The sequence below is a fragment of the Delphinapterus leucas genome, chromosome 2 (assembly GCF_059928025.1).
Source record: "Delphinapterus leucas isolate spDelLeu-1000000601 "Yukka" chromosome 2, BTC_Dleu_Yukka2, whole genome shotgun sequence".
Classification (NCBI taxonomy): domain Eukaryota; kingdom Metazoa; phylum Chordata; class Mammalia; order Artiodactyla; family Monodontidae; genus Delphinapterus; species Delphinapterus leucas.
The window spans coordinates 64,705,163-64,731,124 of NC_143130.1; positions in this window are offsets into that span (position 1 = coordinate 64,705,163).

Below are 25,962 nucleotides of genomic sequence, written 5' to 3' on the forward strand. Positions count from 1 at the left end.
AATGTCTGACCCTGAACGAACAGAGAGAATGAGTGCAGGTGGGCCTCTATTTAAGTGGATGCTATATATGAAAAACCACACCTATGTACCAGATGAATCAAGACAAGGACCCTTCCGTTTACCTCTAGGATCCTTTAAATAACTACCCTTTAAAAATAAATTTGGTGTGCAGAAATTCATTAACAAGAAGCATTTTCAGTCTTGCATCAATAGATTAAGGGACATTCATACATCTACAGAAGTATCCAATCCAGTCTGGGCCTCATCCCCCAGTCCCTCTACCATCAAATATGTACCGAGAGAAAGCTGCTATATGAAGACTCTTGGGGTGGGAAGAGTGAAGCATTGGATGACTCTGAGGCTGACTTTGGCACTGACTGCACTTTATAACCAAGACTTCTGGGGCTGTTTTGTCCCTGGGTATTAGACCTGGCTGTCTCTCTCACCTGCTCCTCTCAGTAACTTTCATTCATTCGGAGGCTCCCCACTGAACATGCCCTCTGTGCAGCATCTGAGTCAGATGGTTTGGGGTTTCCTAGTTGTCTGTGTGTTTTAGATAAGAAAAAGCACCACATCTGTCTCCTGTTCAGAACAGCTGTAGCAGAAAAACTACAGAATGTATATTAGATGGATGGGTGGGTGGATGGATGTAGGAGAGAGGGAAGGAATAAATAACTAGCCAGGGCAAAGACCGACTCGCCATTGACCAGGTGGCCCCTGGGGCTGGGGTGAGATGCTGATTCAGGACCTGTAATGACATTTCTCCTCATTTCCAGGCAGAAAGCCAATCTTGATGCCCTGGATTTCATAGACTGCCATCTAATCCAGTTAGGGGAGGAAGTAGAAGTAATGAAATCAAGGGAGAGGTCTCCAGAGGCGCCCTCATCTGTTCTGAAAGCAGGGACACACTGCTGAGAGAGTCTCTTCCTCCACAGCCTGTCACCCTGACATCTACCCTGCGTGGCCCCAGTACCAAGTGGGTCAGCTCAGTGACCCAGAGCCGACACTTACTGGGTCCCTGATCAGAACTGGGCACTCACTAATTTTATGTGGATTCTGAAATTTATTATGTATAATTAATTTAATTTCATCACAAAGATGAAATAAAAACGAGACGGACCCCTCAGTCCAGACCACCCCATGAGTCTCTGGTGGGCAGGGGTGTTGTTCCAAGAAGGAGGAAAGGCAAGTATCTATGGACTTCAGTCTACTCTGCCCATCCCACCCCCTCCTGACCCCCAGCTGCTCTTCCTGTAGCTTCTGCCAGACTCAGTGGTCCTGCTCTGCCCTCTCCATGGCTGGCTCCGGCTTATACCTGCTTCCACAGCTGCTTCACGAGACTACCTCCCCAGCCCTCACCCCTGCAGGTCTCCCAGTGAACTTTGCCAGGATCCATCCCAGCCTGGGGCTTGGGGTAAGATGGGTGGGTGACTTTTATAGAAAAATCTTTACACTTGCACATAATGCAGACCCCAAAGGGAAGGTCAGAGGCAGTTGTTCTAGTCATGTGAGGTAAGGGGTCCCAGGAGGACCACAGTGCCTCACATAGTGCTTAAGTTCTCTCTATTGTTCCCTTACATCACCTGTCCAGACTCATCGGCTTCAGTCTGCCTACATTTCAGGGAGGGGCTTGTGCCCCCCTCTCCTTGCTCCTCATGGGAGGGACCTTGTCTGAGACTACAGGGAGGAGCCGGGCTGCTGGAAGCGGTGGGTCAGGGTGGAGAATGGGGGAGAAACAATGCTAAAATGGGGATGGAAAGAGGGGGGATCTCTGGGGACTAGCTCTTCCGTATTCGGGCCCAGGCTTGCCTTGCTCTCCTGCCTTCCTCCAGGTGGGGGAGGAGGCTTCTGGCTCACCCCACAAGTCTGCTTATTTGCTTTTCTATTTGGCAGGCTTTGCCTTGCCTGCGGAGGCAGCTTGGGGCTGACAAGTGGCCCCTCACTCTGTGGCTCCGTGGCTACAGCACATCCTGCTTCATTAGGACTGTAATTAGGAGACCTACTTTGAAAGCTCAAAGTGATGCATGACCGCGCACTGGCTCAGACTCAGCGCCCAGCCCACTGTTCCTTGTCCTGCTGCAGCTGTCCCACACCACATGAGGGCATGGTGGGGAGAAGACACCCCTTCTTCTTCCTTCTCAGCCCTCACTGTTGCCTGCAGAGGGTCTGTTGAGACAGACCAGGCCAATAGCATAACAGGCTCGAGGATTCTTGGGTCACCTGTTTCCCCCCTCCTCCTCTAACATCTTCTGCCTCCCTCCTACCCAGTCCATCCCCTAGGTCCCTGATCATGCAAAATGCAACTGTTCCAGCCTGCCCCGGCAATTACAGACTAGCCGAGTTGCAGCTGCTGTCCTCGGTGCTGAAAGTGCCCGTCTTGCGGCCTGCCTGCCTCTCGCCCCGCCCTGAGCCTTCTTGCTGGAGCGCACAGGCTCTTAATTCAATTAGCTGGCCCTGAACCCTCCCCAGGGAGCCTGGAGCGGAAACTGACAAATTCTGTTTAACAAAGACATTTGTCCCCCCGCCCCGCTGGCTTTGGGCTCTGCCCGCCTGTATCCTGCTCATTAGGTATCTAACAAAGTGCTTCCCAAGAAATCTGCTTCCAATCGCTGGTAATTCAGGAGGCCTGATGCAATTTTCTCCCTGATAAGGGTGTCTCGCCCGCTGGCAAGTGCCATAAGAAGCCCTGTGCAGCGGATCCCCCATCAATCGCTGCTTTGTCATTTCCTGTGGCTGCAGTTGTAGGTTCTTATCTCTTCAGCTGAAGGAGTTTCAACGGGTCCCTCCAAGGGGGCTTGCTGCCTCCCCTGCATATCGTAGGTCTCATTTATGACAAACCATGTGGTCTTGCAGCTGCGGTGGGGTTTGAAGCTCTGAGTCTGTCTTCCAGCCAAGAAGGGTCCAAGTGTTAATCCTCACTGGGGCCATGATTCAGTCTCCAGAAAATGGTGTCAGAGGGTTAATCTAAAAATAAGTTGTGGCGTCAGAGGAGGGGAGCCAGTGATAAAGATTTTTTTTTTTAATTCTGGCAGGGATTTTATTTATTTATTTATTTTTGGATGTAGGTACCATTCTTTTATCTATCTATCTATTTATCTATCTGTCTATTTATTTATTTATTTATTTATGGCTGCTCTGGGTCTCCGTCGCTGCGCGCGGGCTTTCTCTAGTTGCGGGAGTGGGGGCTACTCTTCGATGCGGTGCACAGGCTTCTCACTGCGGTGGCTTCTCTTCTTGTGAAGCGCGAGCTCTAGGTGCGTGGGCTTCAGTAGCTGTGGCTCGCAGGCTCTAGAGCACAGGCCAAGTAGTTGTGGCACAGAAGCTTAGTTGCTCCGCGGCATGTGGGATCTTCCTCGACCAGGGGATCGAACCCTTGTCCCCTGCATTGGCAGGCAGATTCACAACCACTCTGGCAGGGATTTTAGTATTAACTAGAGCCCTGCCTATGGCTCAGTGGATAGGCTGTGGGCTCACTCTTCTTAGCCTGAAACCTGGTCTTTCTGCACTTAATCTTTTCCCTTGGGTTCCCCCTATTCATATCTAGAGAGGCCCTTCCAACCTATAGGTCAGATCACATCCTACTGCTGCTCAAAGATCTTCCTTAGCTTCCTATTACTCTATGACGAAGTCTATACCCTGTATCCTGGCGTTCAGGCCCTCCAGAATCTAGGCCCCATCTTACCCCCCAGTCTCACCGCCCACAACATCTTCCTCATGTCCCATGCACTCCAGACACTGTCGTGTTTCCATGGCTTTGCACCTGTGGTTCCCTCTGCCAGAAGCACCCTTGCCTTGCCTATTTCCAAGCCACTCTTTGAGGCAGAGTGCAAACCATGCTTCTCTATGACTCTTCCCTTGACAATGCAACTACCCCAACTAGAACCCTTAGCAAGATGAACAGTGATGTTCTTTTGGGATGCTTTACTTCTTGGCACAAGTTAAGGATCTAACAAATGGTTGATGAATTCATGCCTGAATGACCTTGGCTGGACCAAGGGTGCACATGGTTTGGCTAAAAAGAGGTCTAAGGCTGTGGTAGTCTGGCTTTGAGATGGGAAAAAACCCAAGAGCAGCCCCCACTTTCTGAGAAGTCTGGTCTGGAAGCTTCTGCCCTGTCTTACTGCCTCTCCTCCCCCTTCTTCAATCCATCAGCTATGCATTTGGCTCATGTGGAGAGCAGAGCAGGCCAGGGTAAGGCCCAAATGTCCAGTTCCTTAGTCATCCCTGCATCCTGACTCAATCCACTCCATCTGTGGCTGGGAGTCACAAGCTCACATTCTCAAGGCAACACAGGGTGGTTGGTGAGGCATTCAGGATGAGCCTGCAGTATGGCTCTGGGTCCGTTCCTGCCCACCCTGGCCTGGGATCTCACAGGCCAAGAAGCAGGTCTTCATTTTCTCTATCTCCTCTCTAGCTCCCAGCTCAGGGCTCTGGCCTCTAGAGAAATGATTGCCTATCTCTTCTCCATTTCTTCATTCTCTGAAAAATTGCTGTGAGACCAAATGTGGTGCTGGTGACGTTTATCTTCAGCACTTGACAAGGCCTCCTGATGTCCTTACGGATGTGAATCTGGTGGAGCAGCTGTCATGAGGGGCGGGTGCCGAGTGATGGATGAGCAGGGCTCTGTCGTTCCCCTCCCCCTGGAGCTCTGTCGTCATCCCTGATGAGTTCAGCGTGTTTGTCAGCAACTTGGGTGAACAATAGTAAGCGCTCCCTTTACTGAGTGTCTGCAAGAACCTTTGCTGGGCACTTACACACGCTCCCTTATTCAATTTTCACTACATTTCTGGCTGGTAGGGATCACAACCCCTTTCTATGGATAGAAAAGTAAAACTCACGGTGGCTAAGATCATGTGGAAGATCCAGAATTCAAACCCAGATCCAAGGATGCACGCTCTCTAGTGCACATTGCAGCAAAGTGTCCTAGCTACATGCACAGATGACCCGGAGCTTGGAGTAGGGGTGGAGGTGGGGCTGCGAATGTGTGACGCGTGATGAAATCAGGGCCCAGAGAGATCTCAAGCCCAGACAATATGCTGAGACCAAGAAGGTGAGTTCAAAATAGAGCAGCAGAGGTTCAAGATGAAGGTGTGCCACCTGCCAGCGGCTCACACACCGGACAGGACTCCCAGGCTCTAAATGGACCCCACAACCTTGGTTAGGAATAAAGCGAATGATAGACTCTGGCTGCACCAAAGGGGAGAATGTGTTTGCAGGAAAAGGATGATAGTCCTACTTTACCCACCAATACTGATCCAGCTCCACAGTTTGGGGGGGGACACTTTAAGAGGAGTGTTGTCAAGATGAGACAACCAGGAGGGTGAGAAGCAGAAACCCAGTGTGACAAAGAGCAGTCAGAGGGAGAGTCGGTCAGGCTGGAGATGACACAACTAGTTTGCAAACAGCAACAGGGCCGACGTGGGCATGGGCGCTAACTTCTCTGGAGCCAGTCTCAGGAAGGAATAGGCAGGATTGGGGGAGGCAACTGGAGAGAGATAGGAGGAAGAGGTCTACAAGGGAGCTGATAGAGGCTGGAGAGGGCTTCCTGAGAGGAAATGAGGTCCCTGTCACAAGAAGTGAGCAAGCAGAGTCTGTAAAACCCTGTGTGTTGGAGGGATTGTCAAATACCCTCCCTGAAATGGGGAGCATGGGGGAAGTTGCATCATAACCAAGAGGCTGTTGGGGAAGCATGGAGTTGCTGGGAGGGGTTCAGGCACTGTGAAAAGCAGGCAAGAGCCTCTTATGGTGGGATGGGGAGCCCTGACCCAACGCTGAGCATCTGTGAGCCAAGGGCCAGGCTGGCCCCGGAAAAGCACGGGCTCTCCCCTCTCGCTCACCTGTCCCCAGCTTCCTTGGGTCGTATGGGATGATCTCTGAATTGGGCCTAGAGTCTGAGCAGGTGGGGAAAAGGGTACCTGTGAGCTGGGGAGGGATAGGTCTTTTCCTCTGTCTCCTGCCGTGTGGCCTGGGAGAGGGGGAGGACAGGGAGGGAGGGGGCGCAGGGTGAGGTTGGGGGCCTGCGCGTAGGGCAGGGAAGACAGGCAGGGATGTTGTGAGGTTGAAAGAGGGGAAAGGGTATTTTTCTCTGGATTCATCATTATCCTTACGGTAGTGTTTTCAGAGCTGGAGTCTTGGGGGTGGAACAGAAGCTCCCAGAGGACAGAAGCAGCTGAGGAGGCCGCTGTGCCACCCTGGACACTGGGCCTTCTGGGCAGCTGGGCTTGGTGAGGAAATGGAGGACGGCTTGTGTTGGGGCTTCTCTGAAGACCAGCCCAGGCCTGACGTGTGTGGCTTTCCAAAAATCCATAAGAATTCATCAGAAGTCAACATGTTTCTGCCTGTCCCCTGCCCTCCACTCCACATTTGCTAAACAGCCACTTGTCCCCACTCCGGGCTGGTCTCCAGAGAGAGTGGTTTGAATAAAAACACCGGGGCAGCCTTTTACAGGGCATCAAAGACCTGCCCGCACCCCACCCTCCCTTGAGGGGAACAGGGAGGGGAAGGTCAGATGGGGCTGTGGGAGCCGCCCCTTCCCTCAGTGGGGGATAGCAGGGGCCACCTCATCCTCTCCTTAAAGGCACACTCTCTGTGCCAAATCCAAAGAAGCAGTGGGTTTTGAATCCTCCAGCATCTCTCAAGTCTGTGGGCTAAGGAGAGGGGGCTGCTCATCTGAGAGGCTCTGCCTCTGCCTGGTGCCCTGGCACGCTGCCTGGGCAAGACCCTGGATCCCAAATCCCAGCCCCAAGAGGGCACCTGTTGCTGAACACCCAGATGACAGCATGGGCTTGTCCCACCTCATGGGAAGGCACATTTCCAGGCAAGGAGGCAGGAGTCGACACAATGAGCACCTACTGTGTGCAAACCAGGCTCTAATCCACAATAGTCAGCCTAGGAAACCCGGTCAGTTGTCTCACTTCAAAGAGGTTGTCTGCAAGCTGGGGGGCACCCAGGATGCTGTGGGATCTTGAAACCAGTTCATTAAAAGAGGCAGACTGCTTAGCCTGGAGAATCATAGACTCCTGGGGGACCAGATCACACTCTTCAAAGAGAAGAGGCCAAGATCAGAGGGTGAATGGAGGAGACTAAGGGTTTATTCGTGTATGTATATATGGAGTAGTCATAGACTCATGGGTTCTCAGAGGCTAATGGACCTCCAAGGTGAACTCCCACTGAACAGGGAATAAAGGGAAGTTTTCTGTGTATACACAGATGTCTGTGTTTTTCTAGCTTTTTGTAGCTATATGTAGTTACACATGTACGTACTCATCTACACACACGACCCTAGCTTAAGGCAGAGTACTCTGAGTCGCAGGTGTCCACAGAGAAGTTCCATCAGAGGGAAAAAGCTCAACCCATCACCAGCGGAACCAGCGTCAAGCACGATATCCCAAACCAAGAAACCACTCCTTCTTGCCATTGACTGTGACTAGTCGGCCTGCCCGCGTGCTGAAAGGAGGTTTGCAAGGGTTGCACTGCAGCCCCAGAGGGCAGAGTCAGGAGCTTGGGGCAGAGGGAGAGCCCCTGGGGGTAGGGTGGGCTCAATGTGGGGGTGAGGATTTCTATCAGCTGTAGACACTGAACCATGGGATGGGCTGCTTCTAGAGGTAGTGAACGGCCCCCTGACATGGCAGAGCAAGAGGAGAGGCTGGGATGACCACCCGTGGTGGATGGCATCAAGGAGATTTCTGTCCCGGGTGGGCTGTGGAGAGACATCTCTGTGGCCTCTGCCTATTTGAAAATTCCACAATGTTCTCGTTCCTGGAGCTCTGAGAATGGGTGATATGGAAGCAGTGGGTGTGGGGAAACTGTGTTCCCTAAAATGTCAGTTAACCAGGATGGCCTGTACCCAAACCTCCAGGACATGAAGGCTCTCAGGAAAGAGGCTGTGTCCTCAAGTGGGAGGTACCCAAATAGGACAGGCATATTCATTTGTTCTGAAGCATTTCCTCTCTGTAGTACAGCTGTCTATGAGCAAGGAGTTGCCCCCTAAGATGGTGCTGTTAGCCAGGTGGACGAGGGGCCCTGAGAGGCCCATTATCGCAAACCCCGCCGCAGATGGAGTATCCACAGGACTCTAAGATCTCCAGGCTTCGGGTAGTGGCTCTTGGGGCTTTGAGCAGTGTTTGATTGAAACAGTGGAAGAATCGATAGTTCTGGTCCTAGGTCTGGCGCTTCCTTCCCACGGGCTGGAATGCAGAGATGAAAGCTGGGTGCCTCTCACCATGAATTGGTGGCCAACACCTTAGGTGAAACAATAAGATGGAAGGAACCGGGTCTTCTCTGTTACAGCTGCTTGGCTGGTAACCTTACTCAGAGAGCACATCAAATCCAAAGAGCCTGTTTGAGCACTCCCTATCGCGTAACCTCGTTTGAGTTTCATCGGCCTCATATCGTGAACTGATATCTGCTCATGAATTGATTTGCTCTTATCTGGTCCACACTCCCTGCTCTCTAAGAATGCAAGTTTTATGAAGACAGGGCCTTTTTCTCATCTTTTTCAGTGGAAGATTCCTAAACCCAGGACGGTGTCTGCTCCCCAGCCAGGTGCTCAGCAAAGATTTGCCGTTGCACGGAGAACGGCGGTGGTATTACAGAGAAGGCGATGGTGAGGAATGCAGCTGGGGACACGCTGCAGGTGCAGCCATCTGATCTGTTCATCAACACCCTCCCACCTCCACATAAGGAGGAGGATGACAAAAGGGCTCAGACACCAGCAGAGAGCCATGTCCACGCCTGAGGGTAAGTTCAAGCAGACGGGCTCCACGGCTGCTGGCCTCTCCCTCTCCTCACTGCAGTCCAGAAGGGCAGCTAAAACTCTAGTCCTCAACAGATATATGTGGGATAAAAGAATGAATGACTGGGTACCATGGCTGTAAGATTATGCTAAGTCCATCTTAGCTTTTCATGTTAAGGCCCCCAAATTGGACTTCAAGCTTCTAGAATCAAAGTGAGTCAGTTATTGGCCAGTTCTCAGGTAGTTTCACCAAGAAACAGTTTAACCACAAAAAGACTTCTCTTCTGTGTGTGCCAATGCGGGTGTGAAAACGTCTGTGTGTCAGTTTGCTCGGGTGTGGGAGCACGTATATATGCCTTAAATGTGTGCACTCTTGCAGAGGGATGTGTATGTTTGCGTTGCATGTCTTTGCATATGTGATTGTCTGTGTGTGGGTATTCAAATGTGATTGTGTGAGACTCTGTATGTGTAGAACTGTGTGTGTGTGTGAATTCTTGGCTGCAGAATTTGAATTTCCTCCAGTACTATTTTCCTGGTACACACTCAATCTTGATCCCCTTTCTTTTCCTTTCTTCTCGGAAATCCACTACTGAAAGGTTTTTTTACCCACCTCCAGGGGGAGGGGGCTGGGGGAAGGGGAAGCTAAAATCACAAGGCCCAGATCAAAACACTCAGCTGCTAAATGAATTCGGCAGCATTTTCCCGCATGACTTGGAGGGATAATTTAGTGAAGCCACCAGCTGGAAGGAAAGGGATTAATTCTGCACTTAGCCCAGCTCCAGTGAATAATTCATCACTGAGACCTTTGTGCCCAGCCCCTGGGCAACTGGGGAAGTGTCCTGCCCACCTGCCTGTTGCCTGCCTGGGTCCCCCAGTGCCCTGACCAGCGGCACTTGACACTTCTTTCGGTTCTCAGGACACACGTGCCCCAGCGAAGGTGGAGGAGGCAGGGGGAGGTGAGGAAGGGGCTAGCAGTGGCCACTGACAGACTCTAGACCCTGAGAAGAGCCATGGAGGGTTGAGCTCCCATCTGGGACATCTGAGATCCCTGCTTCCCCTTTCTTGGGGTCTTTTGCTGCCTCTGTGTCCCCTCCCCTCTCAGTAACTTCTTCATCCTGTACCTGGTTTGGTGGTGATGGTGGTGGTGTGGATGTCAGGTTGTATCTAACAAACTCTCTCTCACCAAGAATTAGAGGAGTCTCTAGGGGGCAATGTGGAACATTCCACAGCGGGGAGTGTTAATGGGAGGTTTCAAGCACTCACGAGGGGCCTTGCGGGGAGACAGTTTTGGGTGGGTACCTTCCCAGATCGACCTCTTAGACCCTCCAACAGGTAAGGTGACAGGGCCGAGTAGTACCCCAGAGCTGATGTTTATTTTTCCTGGCGTGGGAAGCTAGCAGGAGTGGGCTGATCAAGACATCAGCCCCTGCAAGCATTTCCAGGGGGTCATGGTCTTCAACTGCCCACATCCCAGCTTCATGCCCCTCTCAGCACCACAGAGAGAAAAGTGGGAAAATTCCAGCCTGTCAGGTGCACTGGAGCCAAATGACCCGAGGCCAAGCTGGACTTCAGAGCCCAGGTATAGCTGATAGAGGAAGTGATCCCATCCATCAGGCAGGGCTCAGTCCCTGGGGACTTTCAACTTGGGGCAACCCAGCTGTGGTGGGCAGGATTCCAAAAATGAGCCTACAAGATTCCACACCCTAATCCCTGAAACCTGTAAATGTGATGAGCTCTCACTCCTGTGATTATGTTAACGTGACACAGTTGACCTTAAGATGGGAACTTTATCAGAGTGAGCCTGACCTAATCGCATGAGCCCCTTTAAAAGCAGAGTGTTTTCTCTGGCTGCTGACAGAGGAGAAAGTCAGAGAGCTTTGAGGCGTGAGGGGGATTTGATATGTCTGCTGGCTTAGAGATGGATGAGGCATTGTGAGAAGGAATGTGGGCGGCCTTCAGGAGCTGAGAGAGGCCCCCCGGCTGACAGCCAGCAAGGAAACAGGGACCTCAGCCCTACAACTGCAGGGAACTGGATTCTGATGGCAACCTAAGGGAGCCTGGAAGCACACTCTTCCCCAGAGCCTCCAGATAGGAACAGAACCCTGCCAGTATCTTGATTTCAGTCTTGCTGTATTGCATTGCCTACCTACAGAAGTGTGAGCTCATAAGTGGGTGCTGTTTTAAGCCACTAAGTCTGTGGTAGTTTGTTACACAGCAAGAGAAGCTAATATCCAGTTCATGCTTGTAGAATCTTGATCCCAGTAAGCCAGGCTTGGCTTGGGTTGAGTTAGAGGCTGACTCCCAGGTCTGAGTGGCCCTCTGTTCTCAACTCTCTCTTCCTAATCTCAGTTTTTGCAAGCCTTAAATCACCCTCAGAAATTTCCATCCAAAGCAGCCGCCCCATCCTTCTAAAAGCCCCTGACCCCAGCCCCCTGAATAAGGCCAGCGATTGAAAAGGAGGTTGGAACCCACAGAGAGGCTACAAGAGCTGGCACGTGGCTGCCAGGCCCTGAGCTTCCCCTGACCCACAGTCTTACCTCAGAGGAAAGCAGCTGGAAGGAGAGATCCACCGTGGGGACCTCACCATTTATGGTTTTCAGCCTGGTGTCCTGGAGGAGGAGAAGGGAAGAGTCGGCCACACTGGCCAGGGCAGGCAGCTTCTGCCTCTGCTCTGCCCACTCTTTCAGATTCCCCGGGGAAGTACCTGCTGGACGCTGTGCCCAGAGAGTGGGAGGGAGGCGGTAGCTGGTCTCCCACCTCTGCTCACCCTCACTGCTTCTGTACTACCCTTCCCAACTCCACAGGAGACCTGACTGGCTCCTTCAGACTTGCCTCCTGGCAGAGTGGGGAAGCTCCAATTTGTTGAGGTCTATTATGTCAGGATGGCCAGAGTATTTTAGGGAAAAATGTGGCATAGAAATAGACAATGATCATAATAACACATTGATTCTTATTGAGAACGTATTCTGTTCTAAGTGCTTTACAGGTGTTTCCTCCAAAAAACCTCATAGCAACCATATGAGAAAAGTACTATTACTATGAACCCATTTTACACACAGGGAAACTAAGTCACTGAGACCGAGTAATTTTTCCATGGTCCTGTAAGCTGATAAGTAGTAGAACCAGACCGTCTGGCTCTAGACTCTCTCACTATGCAGAGAAATAATGCACGGCATGTCGTTCCTATTTTAGAGATGGGCATTCTAAGGTTCAGAGAGGTTAAGTAACTTGCCCCAGGTTCTACAGTGAGGACTAGGACAAGTCAGGGTCTGAACCCAGGTCTGGCTGGTTAAAAGTCTGAACTCTTGCTGCTATCCCCTAGGGCCTCCCTGTGCTTCTCGCAAGTTGTCTGGGGGCAATTTCATCACAAGCCCGGGAGTAAGACTGAGTTTTGGTGTTGGGGGTACTCCTCACACCTGACAGTGGTCAGATTCCCTGGTGCGGGCTCTGGTGGAAGCTGCTGGAGAAGCCAGATCTGCCTCTGTTTGTGGGGGCAAGTGGAGCAGGTTGGGGAGGGGTGGGACCAGGTGGATCTGCCATGGACCCTGTCTAGGGGACGGTGGTGGGTACACATGGTGATGGGGAGCTTCTCCACACGCAGCCCATTCAGGCCCTTCCCTGTCAGCATCTTGCGGTACAAACGGCTCTTTGGCGGCAACACGGAGATACCCAGGGGCTTGTTGATGGTCCATGGTTCACTGCCTTTCACTGTGGAGGTAGGACAGGCTGGGATTCCCATCAAAGCCCCCAGCCCAAGCTTCTTGGATCCCAGTGTCTGAGGTCCCAACGGGCCCCATCCTTTGGTACCTGACATCAAATTCTCCCATCCCTCACCGCCCACCTGTTCCCTGCCTCCTGGCCTTTCCCTGCAAAACTCTCCTCTTCCTCCTCTGCTCTTCAGGGCTTCCTGAGTTCAAGACCAACTCTAAACATATTCTGTGTCTCTGGGTGTGCTTCACTCTTATGGTGTGGAACTAGGACTGTGGATCAGCCGGTCTCTGACTCCTGTCTCCACACAAAGCTCCCCCTGTGAGCTCTGAGGGCTCCTCCCCTCCCTGAAAAGTACTGTGGACGGGGTGGCGGTATGATAATACGAGGGTCTAGTATGGGAATAGGACCCACGTGTCCTGGCTCATATCCCAGTGTTGTCATTGGGACAAGGAAGCCAGCCAGGAGCTCCCCAACCTGTCTGCACACATGGGGAGGCTGCCTTGGGACCCCTCACCCACCCCCACAGGAGGCAGAGGCAGGATGGTCTGAACACCCTTCCATACACATGTCCTGGTATGTGGTGGCCCTGACCTGGCACCGGGGGTCACTTACTTGAAGACGAGGAGTAGTACTCCAGCACCAGGGCTGTGTCCTCTGAGAAGCTGGTGGCTCCATGTCGGCCCTGGAAGAGGAAGGACTGATTCCACAGGGGCAGCTCTGGGGGTCCCCCAGGCTTGGACAGCTGAAAGGAGAAGGTGGGAGAAGGTGGTGAGGCCACATCTTCTCCCAAGTCAAAGGATGTCCAGATATTTGGTGGTGTGCTTGTCTATGTATGTCACAGATGTTTGTCCCGATTATAAAAGCAATAACTACACACTTCATGAAGAAACTTTGGAAAAAAGAGAAAAGTAGAACGATGAAAAAAAACAACCCACCTAAATTCTTACACTAAAGACAACTGTTCATAAGATTGTTTCTTCCTAGCTTTTTCCCTATGCCCTAAGTAACACTAATTACCCAGCTTTAGTAGCTGCAGGATATTCTGTCACGTCCAAGTGTCCTGGTTTCTCCCTTCCCGCTTGTTCAATAACACTGCATTGAATGTTCTTTGATACATAGCTCTGTATCTCAAATTATTTCCTTAGTTCAAGTACCCAAAATAGAATTGCTGAGTTAAAGGACATGCATATTTTAAGGTACTTGGTTCATCCTGGGTAAACTGTTTTCCTGAAGAGTTGCACCAGTGTTCCCACCCGTGGCTGGTGGTGTCATAGATGCCAAATTAGACGAGACCTCTGCCCTTGTCACCAGCCCTTCTCTTCCCGGCACGGGTTTCCCAGCCCCTCGCAGGAGCCATGGCAGGTCTTCAATAGGGGATCTGGGGGACTTGATGGCATGCTAAGCCAGCAGCTGGAGCACACATGTGGGTAATATTTAAACAACAAAATAAGACAACATAACTAGAGCCCCTAAACAAGGGACTATCTGAGACACTCCCGTGGGTGATCAGAAAAGCCATCTTGCAGGAAACAGGACCAGAGGAAGCCTCTGAGGGAAGGTCTGGCAGACTGAAGGGAGGGAGGCTGTTATTCTGGGTGGGAAAACAGCCTAAGCAAAAATGTGGAGGTGGCATCAAGCCTGGCATGTGTGGACACCTAGAATGAGGAAGGACTCCAGGGAAAAGAGGTCCGGCATCTGCAAAGGCCAGAAGGTAGTGAGTGAGGAATGGGACTTGGGGGCATCAGCTTGTGACACCCAGAAGGCAGCCCTGCATGGTCCCAACACAGGCAGGGGCTGGGGGTCATTGGCACAGACTCTCCAAGTGGCTGCCTTGCCTCTGCCCCCAGCCAGGGGCTGTCAGCAACAGTGGCAGCCGCTCCCACCTCCCGCTCCCCTGCGGGAATCAGTCATCACTCGAAAAGGTCAGCACAAAGGCACAGCCAGCTCCAGGAGTTATTGACGCAGGATCGCGAAATATCGGTGTGGGTCCACTCCCCCCGCCGTGGCAGGGCCCCGATGCCTGTCACACTAATGTATCTGCTCCTGTTCTCCCAGGCCCAGCCTGTGGCCCAGCTGTGTCTGCTCCTGTCCCTGGGGAGATGAGCTGCAGTCACTCTGAAGCTAGGGGGCCCTGAATACAGGGACAGTGACTGGGGTGATGGGAGTGTTCTTGAGAGCAGGCTCTGGTGGCAGCTCAGGGACAGCCACTTGGCCACCAGGCCAGGCCAGAGAAGCTTCTCTGGGTTCTGTGGTGCCCGGGAATGGCCTTTCAGGATTTATCACTAAACCAGGCTCTTCCCAGAGCCACCCCATTCTCCTGAATCCCCAAGGGGCATCCACACAGCCTGGACCATCTGCCAGACACTAGGGCACTCAAGGAGGACCTGTGACAGCCCCCTCCGCCCCATCCCTTGCTCCCACCCAGGAAGAGGGGTGTTTAATGGACGCTGGCTGTCCTCTCTAGGGCCTATTAATGTGTCTAAATGGAGTCTACGAAGCAAGAAACAGTGTCTGCCAGCCCAGGAAGGACAGCTCCTTTCCTGAATGGTTTCCCAGATAAGTCCCTGAGGAAAGAGCCCTTGAGACCTAGAATTGGGGAGGGAGGGTCAGCCTCTCTCATGTGTGTATGGGGTGGGGCAAGGAATCAAGGTTAAACCACCTTCAGAGTCTGATGCCAGGGACCTGGCGAAGGTGCTAGCGGCATGTGTGTGTGTGTGTGTGTGTGTGAGCACCGCGAGCGGGGAAGCCACTCCCCACAGTTGCTTATGGGAAAGACCCTGGCAAGCTGTGCAATAAGGGATGTGATTAACCTTCAGCTGTGATCTTCAGCAAAGCCATTAACCCCCAGCCACTGAGGCAGACCTGCCTTCTCTGGGGACAGAGCCTTCATTATTACATGGGCCTATGGTCCCTCCTCCCATTTCCCCAGGGCCCACCCACACCCACACCTGCTGCTGCCTGCTCTGCCCAGATGTAGTGGTGGCCATCCTGGGAAGAGTAGCTGCTGGGACAGCTGATGCTGGTGGCTAGGACACCTAGGCTCTGGGCCCAGGTTTGCCTCAACCTTGCTGTGTGACCTTCAGCAAGTCCTTTCGCCTCTCTGGGACCTGGTTTTGTCATTGTCCGGTGAGAAAACATCTTATGCTCCATGCTTTGAAAGGCTGTTTTGAGGGTGGAAGGAGACAGTGGATGTTTTGCTATGAAGGTGCAAGTTCAATTCAATTGAACTCAGCAAATGCTGGTTGGCAGCTTCCCCATGCTAGTGGCCTCTGGGGTTCAGCAGGGCATATGGGAGAGCTAGAGCCAAACCCTGCTCCTCTCTGGAGCTCATCGTCTTGCAAGAGGATAGGACACACACACACACACACACACACACACACACACACACACACACACACATCCCTATGATCCATGCAGAGGCCTAAGCAAGTTGTGGGATGTGGAAGCTGAATGTCTGAGGGGAAAGCTATGACTTCCAACCTGGGGAGGGGAGGACCTTAGGGATGGTGCAGTAGGTAAGAAGGTGGAAGGGCATTCCAGGCTCAGAGTACGGCAGAGGCAAAGACTGGGAGGTGACAGAGGACAGCATGGGTGTGAACAACCAGTCATCCAGTGGAGCTAGGGAACGCCTGGGTGAACTGGGGCAGTGAGCCAGGAGGCTGGAGGGGACAGGTCCTTGTGTATCTGGCTGACAGTGAGGGCTTTGTCCTGTCCATGGTAGGGACAAGGAGTCCAGGGGTAGGACCTAATCCTGGGCAGGGGGTCACCCTGGCCACTTGTCACAGGATGGATGGGATGGGAATCTCCTAGTGGAGGCTGCTGCAATGGTCCGGGCAAGAGAAGATGCCAGCAAGGCCTATGGGATGGACAGGAGCCCATGAGAGCTTGGGTACAGGCTGCTGTGGGGGCTGAGCAAGGAGATGAGAGTAGGCACAGACAGCTTTTTTCACCACTGCTTGGGTTTCATCAGCCAGGAGGCCTATCAGCTCTGTAGGAGGCCAGGCCAACAGGAGCCACCTGTTGGGCAATGGCCCCCCTCAAGAGTACAGGGTGCAGGGCAGGAGTGACTCCCAAGTCCCACCCTATGTTGGGTCCCACAGGCTGGGCCAGGTCAACAAGTGCATGTGATCAGATTCTGGCAAAAAGGATGAGAGGAGGGAGTCTGCTGAAGGGCAGCTGGAGGGGAGGTTTCCAGCTCCTCATAAAAACCATCTGTGGGACTTCCCTGGTGGTGCAGTGGTTAAGAATGCTCCTGCCAATGCAGGGGACACGGGTTCGAGCCCTGGTCCCGGAAGATCCCACATGCCGTGGAGCAACTAAGCCCGTGCGCCACAACTACTGAAGCCTGTGCGCCTAGAGCTCATGCTCTGCAACAAGAAGCCACCGTAATGAGAAGCCCGCGCACCGCAACGAAGAGTAGCTCCCGCTCGCCTCAACTAGAGAAAGCCCGCACGCAGCAACAAAGACGCAACGCAGCCGAAAATAAATAAATACATACATTTATTAAAAAAAAACACACACACACTTGTGGGAAGGGGAGGCTCTCTCTTCCCCAGGTCCTGGTCATGTCTGCTGGGGGGGCGCTAGGAACATTTTGCCCCCTGGGCTCTCAGCGGGGCGCTAGGAACATTTTGCCCCCTGGGCTCTCAGCCAGCTGGAGGTGGCAATCCAGGGGTGTTGGAAAGATCCTGAGTCCTTGCAGATGCTGCTGAGCCGGCATCAAGCAATCCTGGCAGCATCTTCGTGGGGACCCCCCCCCCAATGTGCCACAGTAAATATCCTTAGAGCTTCAGTCCGTGGGAGTTGGGGCTTATATGACTTGTAGCCAAATGTAACAAGAGCAATGGTGAGGCTGGCCTCAGAAGGGGCATTGGCACTAGGGGAGGGGCAGCTCTGAAAGTGTCTGAATCCATTTAGCTTCCACCTTGGACTTGGACATTTTGCACAGGTTGTCCCAGTAAGTTCTCCTAATAGCCTAATAAGGTAGGAATCAGGAATTGGAGAAATTAAGAAGCTTGCCAAAGGTCACACAGCCAGTAAGTCACAGAAGACGGGTCAAACCCAGCTCTGCTAGGCCCTCAAATCCCTGCCCAGAGTGTTTTGTCATGGTGGGCAACTGGTGGGACATCACAGCATCCCAAGATGTCAGAGAGACAGGTCCTAGAAATAACCTAGTCCAACCGCCACCGGCTCAGCTGAGATGAGGGGACTGACGCTTGGAGAGGGGACAGGGCAGGGGTCTGTGTGAGCTGCTGACTGGTGCCCCTTCCAGGTAGGGCTCTGCCCACTCCCCCCATCTCCCCACCTGTGCCGCAGAAGCCTGCCCCCGTCCTCTCACTGCTGGCACCTGGGCACCTCTGCCGGCTGCCGGTGAGTTCTCAACCTGGCCCAACTGCTGTGGTGCCGGGTGACTTTCAGCAAGCATCCTGCCATTGTTGGGCCCCTGGCCTCGAGTCCCACACATGCAAGAGGCACTGGGGACACCTCCCTCACCCAGACTAGTTAGACAGCAAAGGCAGCCAGAAAGGCCCCGGGGTAGGGAGGGGGCTCACTCATTAAAGCAGCCAGCGCTTCCTGCCCCTCGGGACTGCCTGCTGATTGGTTCATAATTTTCTGGGCAAATGCAGGGCCACGTGTGAGATGACTCTGGGGAAATCAGGTTGAGGATTGGTTTGGGTTTGAAGCCTCTGTCTCCCGAGTCCCCCTTTGTCCCACCCCTCCTCATCACCATCACTCTTGTTCGTGTCTAAGCCTTCTTCAAATGTCTTTGCCTTTAAATGAAGGCTGGGGCTCCGAAGGGGTACCTCATTCTGTATTTGCCATGCCAGACGTGAACTCTGGTTGGCAGACAACAGGAAGGACTTCCCAAGCTCTCTTCTTCAAGGCCCCTAGGAATGTTGGGACCGTCGTGTGGGGCAAGGTCTCACTGAAGTGTAGACTATGGGAAGAGATTGATGAGGCCATGGCCCTGGACCCAGCCACAATCTGTACACCCCTCCCCCACATACTCAAACCCACCACTCTCCTCTCCAACCCTGGTGTGTATCATGTCCGTGCATCCCCATCTCCACACCTGTGCTCTTGTTCTCAATCGCTCTGCACCAACATTCCCCTATTAAAAACTCAGGAGTCCTATGTCTGGACACCTGTTCAGACTTCACATCCCTCTCACCTCTGGTTAAAAAAATATTTTTTTTTGTTGTGGTAAATAGGCATAACATAAAATTTATCATTTTAACCATTTTTAAGTGTATAGTTCAGTGGCATTAAGTACGTTCACAATATTGTATAACCATCACCACCATCTATTTCCAGGACTTTTTCATCATCCCAGACAGAAACTATGTACCCATTAAATAATAACTCCCCATTCTCTCCTCCCCCAGCCTCTGGCAACCACAATTCTACTTTCTGTCTCTATGAATTTGCCTGTTCTAGGTACTGAATGTAAGTGGAATCCTACAGTATGTGTACTCTCTCCTCTGATTTTTATAGCTCTGACAGTCCCTCCTGGTTTGTTATTAATTATACATTATCTTGTGTTGATATTTAACCTTTTCACATGTGTGACTCCTGTCCTCATCAAACCAAGGGCTCCCTGAGGGCAGCTTCTCCACAGCACAGACAGGCATGGCCCTGGGTTGGGATTCAGTAAACTCTTACTTAATCGTTAAGTGAACAGCTGACTGAGTGAGTGAGTGAACGAATGCACAAGTCGGTGAGTTACTAGCGGTATAAGCCAGAGAGAGGGCAAATGAGGGAAAGAGCCATACCTGAGGGCACCCATCCTGGCTGACCCGAGGAACATCAAAGTTCATCACGGATGGGATAGGGAAGGAGAGTGGGGTGATGGGAAGCCCCAGGGATGCCGGGTCCCAGTTTACCTGATTGACTCTGGGAAGGCGAAGAGACAGGGGTCAGCACAGGGGTGCTATGGGTGTCCAGCACTGTTGGTTCTGCCCAGTCAGGCAGACAAGGACTCCCACGTGTGCTCTGGATCGATGTGAGAGAGGAAAAGATGAAGTCGCCCACGTAGTTCAGGTCTGGACACCCCGACAGGTGGTGGACACTGGTTCTTCTGGTCGCTGGTCCAAGCCTTGAGAAAGCCTTGGTCACGAGATGGGCTGTAGCTCCCAGGTTCCTTGCCCCATGACTCTCTGTGGCCTTGACTGAGGCCCCTCCTGTGGACTGTGAATCCACCAAACCCAAAAGAGGCCTGGGGAGGAGCCAGGGTTGGTGCCAGGGAGACCTCCAGGAGGGTGAGGAAGGGGACTCCTAGGCAGGGCTAAAGGTCATGAAATTGAGAGGACCCTTAGGCTGCCCCCTCTGGGGACGGCCACTTGATGGTGCCTGGCCCTGAACTAGAGTGGGAGGGGAACTGTGGATGTGGTGGGTATAGATGGGGGGGCACATTTGGAGGGGCTGAGGACGCTTCTCCTCTACGTGCTGGCTCCCCCCACTCCAAGCCTGCTCTTGTGAAGGGTCTGAGCTGCCCCTTTCCAGGGCTGTGGCAGCTTCCTGGGACCTCAGCCCCAGTGGGGAGGTTTGTCGGGCCTTGTGGGGAAGGCAGGTTTCTAGCCTCCCCCCTCCTCTATCCCCCACCCCTCCCTCCCTGCCCACCCCCACCTGGGCCCCACTCCCCGAAACTCCTTGTAGTTGGGAACCACCAGGTCAATGACTACCATGGGGCCGGGGCTGTTGACCCCCCGGAGAACGACCTGGGGAAGAGAGGAGGCAGGTGAGCCCTGGGTGGCCTTGGGCCCTCTCGGGGACATGGCCAGCCCACCATCTTTCTCCCCAACAATGAGACCATCCCTGCATCCACGTCTCTGCACATGCTCCCGCCTGCTCCTGCCTCGGTTCTTGAACAGAGGTTCAAGGCTGCCCTCCTTTAGGCCCTGGGCCAGACATTGGGAAGGCAGCGGGAGAAGACGCCGGTTCTGTCCCCACATGCCTCCGCTACCATCCCAGAGGCTCCTGATCTGGCTCCTGGCCCTCACCTCTGTCCGCTAATGGGCTCCCACTCCCCCTTCAGCCCTCACCCCAAACCCCACCCCCCAGCTGTGGCTCCTTTTACTCGTCTGACCCCTCGTTGGCCTCTGCTTCCACTCCTGCGCCCAACCCATTCCCTTTCCCAGGCAATCTGGTAGCCGGTGCCGAAAGCTGCCTTCTTAAAAATGAATTGGATCATCTCATCCCCCTGCCCCAACCCCACTGCCCTTAGAATGGATTCCATAATTCTAACCATGATAGCCAAGGCCTGTACGGGTTGGCCTGTCTGCCGCTCAGCCCACATCTCCTGCAGCCCCCCAACCTCTTTTGCCTCACCCCTCCAGCACGCCCCACTTGTTTCTGCTTCAGGGCCTTTGCTTGTGCTGATACCTCTGCCTAGACTCCCCACCTCCACCCACCAACTCAGTGGCTGGCTCCTTCTCTTCTTTTAGAGCTTAAACATCACCACCTCGGAGAGGCCTTCCGTGACCACGCTTACTAAAGAAGCCCACCCCCACTCTCTCAGCCCCTGCATTGCCTCTTCATAGCATCAGCATCACTCGTGTTATTCTAATTTCTTTCTTGTTTATTTTCTGTCCATTTGACGAGAACCCTGGCTTTGCAGGGGCAGGGACCGTATCTATCTTATGCACTGCTGTAGTCCCAGCTTTTAGCAAAAGTATCTGACAGAGAGTAGAAGCTCAATATGTGCTTGTGGGATAAATGAGTGACATTAATGAAGAAGAAAAGGGGAGAACAGGCGCAAGAGAGGTTGACTGTGCTTATGAGTGTGAGAGAGAGAGAGAACGAACAAGGGTCCTGGGAGGGCGAGGAACAGGAGACAGGCAGTGGCCTCAAGGAGGCGCTGGGGTTGAGCTGGTCTTGGAGGATGGGTGGTGATACTGGTTACACGGTGCTGAGGGGAAGAAAAGCAGGAAGAGGAAGGGACTCTGGACTTGGCTAAGGGGCCACGTCTCAGGAACACCTCAGGATGGGAAGAGGCCCCTGCCAGGTTGGACCATACCTTCCCTGGTCCTTCTAGCTCTGTCCTCAATGGGAGGAGAGAGGCTGGGAGTAGGGGCTTGTTCTGATCTTTTCCTTTTTCTCCTCCCCCTACTCCCCTAGCACCCTCTCCTAAGCCCCTCTGCCAGGACCCATCTCAGCTGATTGTCAGCTCACTCCACACAGGTGTGGGCTGATAAGGGCTTGAAATATTGATGAGGACTTTTCAGGTCTCACTGGGGCCTCTGGAGACTGAATCCCTTTACCAAATTCAAAGGACTGAATCTCTGACGGTGGCATTTCAGACTTCGGATGGGGATGAGGTCTGGGCCTGAGGGATTTCACTGGAACCTGTTAGACTGTCTACTGCTCACAGGGACTCCAACAGGTGTAAGGGCTGAGAGGTGGGTCTGAGGTGTGTGTGCGGGGTGCTAATTTACAACTGTTTTGTGATGAATGGTCAGGTGTGAATGAGACAGCTGCCCAAGCAATTTCTTCTTCCACCGTGCTCCCTGGTCTGCCATCAGGAGCAGACAAGGAGGACATCTGTGCTGGGGCAGGGGAGTAGGCAGGGTGCTGGAGGGCAGAGGGGCCCAGACTCTGTGGGACAAGTCAGAGGGCTGGTGTGGGGCTGAGGCAGATCCACAGGGAGGCGCCCTGCAGGCCAAGGTTCCGCCTGGATCTCAGAGGTGTGGTCTGACAAATGCTGGCATCCAAGGATGACTGAGGGGAAGAAGAGATGTGGGTCAGGAGCTCTGGGCTCCCATACCAGACTCTCCTTGGGTCTCAGTGTACCCAGCTGTGAAATGGGGCTAGTGCCCTGCCGGGCTTACAGTGATATGGGGCAGATCAGATCAGCCCTGCTGGGGCAGGGGAAGCCCAGAGCTTAAGCCCCCTTGGCTCCCACCCTGATCATACTCAGGCCATGACTGGATTTGAATCTCTCATCTTGGGCAGTGTGAAGGCTGAGGGAAAAGGAGAAGGCCTAGGTCCCAGGACCACATCTTCCTGGAGCATCTCCAGTCCTCCTGGGGCTACTGAAAGACCTAGGGATAGAAGGTAATGATGGGTGGAGAGCATGTATGGAAGCTGGGCTTAAGCTGGGCCCAACCCCGGCTTGGTTAATGGAAGAGGCTCCAAAAATAGTGGTTGAATGAATTAATGAAGACCTAATTGGAAGACCAGCCAAACAGAAACAGGACTCAAGGAAGAGTGGGGAGGCCCCTAAAATTTTCATTTAGGGGGTGTAGATCCTAGGTCAGGAGTCACTACTCCAGAAGGGAGCGAATAAGAGAGAAAACACCAGAAAATGTGGGCCGAGGTAGGGGCGCTTTACTTCCCCACATGAGAGTCAGGGAGACATAGACTTTAGGAGCCTCCTGTCCTCCCTATGGCACTCCCTGCAGGGTGTGAAGGAGCATAACAAAGGAAGGCAAGGTTAGGGCAGGGTCATATGCCTGGAAAGTGCTGGAAAAGATTAGGCAACATCATCATCGTCTTTATCCCCATCATCCCTGCCATCCCAGGGCAGGTTCTCTACTAACTACTTAGGCTATTTTTGAAGAACCCAGTTGCTTTTTTCTTTCTTGATTTCTTCCCCAGACACACCTGTCCCACACCATCAGACCAGCCAGAGGTGGCCAAGGGCAGAGCCCGGGGCCTGCTCAAAGCTTGGCCCCTTCCCACCCCATCCCACCCCTGAGGGTCCCGGTCCCAGCACCTCCAGAGCTGTGTGGTTGCGGCCCATGTAGTGGGGGATGAAGCTGCCCTTCCGAACAACTGTTGCATAAAGTCGGCTCTTGGCGGCGGCTTCATCGGCTTCCCCAGACTCAGTGGGCTGGGGACAGGGTGGGGGAAGAAGACACACAAGGAGGAGAGTGACTAAGGGGCAGACCCTGGCCATAAATCCAGCCCTCTATAGACAATCACTTGGCATTGCTCCACTGGGGCTCTGAGCTGATAATTAAAGTTCATGGTCCCTGTGAGCCCTTCCAAGGAGATCAATATAATAAATCTTCCCTTTTCTATTTGAATATTTCATCGCCCTCACAAGGACCACTCCCTGCCTGCTCTCTTTGTAAAGATGTGATAACAAGGTCTGGGTTGTAAGTGGACAGAGAACCAAGAAGTCTGGGTGATGCTCCCAGAATTACAGCTGAAGTGCTGAGTCTCCCAGGTGAGTCACTCATCTCTCTGGGTCTTTGCTTCCTCATCCTGAGGCCCTGGGCTTGGGGTTCTCCTTAGAGTCTAGGGAAGGTAAAGGCCCCCTGGGGCCATGGTTGAAGAGTTGCTTGGAAAGAAAGTCGGTGCCAGGGCCTGGGGGAGGGAGGGAGGAGGGGAGCTAATCTGAACTGAGCACTTGCTATGTGCCAGGTCCCTTGCTAGGTGCTTTATGCCCATCATTGCACTTGACCCTCCAAATGGCCATGCTGAGAGGGATGTTATCTCGGTTTCGCTAATGAGGAGCTGAGGCCTCGGGTTTTTGGATATACAGCTAGCAAGCGGCAGACCTGACTTAGGAACCCAGGCTAACTTCACATTGTTCTTTACTCTAAACAACCATAGTGGTCTGGGATGCTCATGGAGAGAGGGAAAAGTGATGCTTCTGCCCATCTCTTGCCAGTGCCTAGCACACAGTAGGTGCTTAATGAAGTACTTGAGCAATGAAAGAGTGAATTCTCCCTTCTATCAATCAGCACTGGGGAGAGGGGTTGGGCAGGGGGGCTGGCCTGGGAGGTTTAGGCCATGGACAAAGGGGCCCTGAGGCTCCCCACTCCAGGCTCATGCCCTATTGCCCACTAGAGGGGTGCATTCCAGGGAACACTTTATTTCCCACACACCCCACCTCTCCTGGGCCTTCCTCCTGTCGATGCAGTGTGAGGAGACAGCACAGAAAGAACTGGCTTGGGAGACAATGTGACCTAGGCTCACACTTGACTCTGCTCTTCACTTGCTTTGTAACCCAGGATGAGAGGATTCTGCTCTCTGGGCCCCAGTTCTATGTATGCAAGATGTGACTCACGTTGAGGATTAGAGTTGGTGTGTGTGCTGTCTAGCCCAGAACCTGGAACTTAGTAGGTGCTCGGTAAACACTGTATTTCTTTGATTTTTAGGTACATTTCCGCTCTTTACACATGTACGAAATGAGAATACAGCTTTAATTGGTGTATTCATTTAATGTGGCAGATGTTCTATGCTTATTGGACTGTTTTATGGAGATGAACTTGAAGAATTCCAAATTCTTATGGAAATCATTCCTGTCTATCTTCCAGGAGCTATTTTTCCTGAGCCCCACATGGGCCAAGAATTGTCATACTTCTGGGTGGGCATGGGATGCCCAGGGTTGCTCTGAAGGAATAGCTAGGGGCATCAAGGTGGTTCCCACCTGCCCTCCCCCTACTTGTCCCAGGCCTAGATGGGCTCAGAGCCCAGGGCTCTGACTCACTTTCACCAGCTCAAAGTGGGAAGGGTGGAAGACACACAAGTACTTGATGGGGATTTGCTAGGACAACAACTTCTCTTTCTTTTTATTGTCCACCACCTTGAGGATCACATCTGGAGAGAGAAAAGATGAACACAGGGTCATGGCAGGGCTTAGCTGACCCCTGTCCCAGGTGAGACAGTTGAGAGGTGAACAAGGGAGCAGGGCCCACACTGAAGAACCAACATGCATGCATATGTGTGAAACACACAGATGCACACAACTTCACAAGCACTGTTTGAGCCCCTGCACGGGGCAAGGCTCCTTGCTAGGTGCTGTTAGGACTGAAAGATGCAATTCTCTCCTGTTCCAGAAACTCCCAGCCCAGAGATGAACACACACAGAACTGACCCCAGTCCCCTTAGCAACAGACACATGTGCAGACACACATAAGCAGGAATAGGACCCCTTCCCAGGAACAAGGCCCCCTTCCTCTGGTCACAGACACTCTCGCTAACTCCTCAGGCAGGAAGGGAGGGCTTATCTCCCATATGCTATAGAGGGGGAAACTGAGGCTCAGTAAGGAAAAGTGATCTGTTCAAGGAATCTTTCAATGCAAATATCAATAAAAGTCTACTCCAAGTAAACGAAAACTGGTCTAAACACTAAGAATGATGCACCATTTAAGAAACTCCTTCCAAAGAGACTACATTTTGTCATCAAATGCATGAACTTCAGGAGGAACTCTGAGAAAAATACCAATGACCTGGAAATAATCATGGTGGTCCTACTTAGTGAGCACCTACTGACTGCCAGGCATGGGGACGGGCACACCTGAGCCATTATTCCAACAAATTTCCGCAGTCCCTCAAGTAGGAATCGCCATTTCTCTTTTCTAAATGTGGACACTGGAGCTCAGAGAGGTTATATAACTTGATCAACATCACACAGCTAGTAAATGGCTGATGTGAGAGGCTGGATTTAGTGACCTTGGAGTCATCTTCCCACTCTGGAAGTCTATGATTTAAGGAAGAACAGGAGATGGGGAAGGAGGGAATGAAGAGGTGGATGGAGGAGGGAGCGAGATAAAAGAGAGATCTAT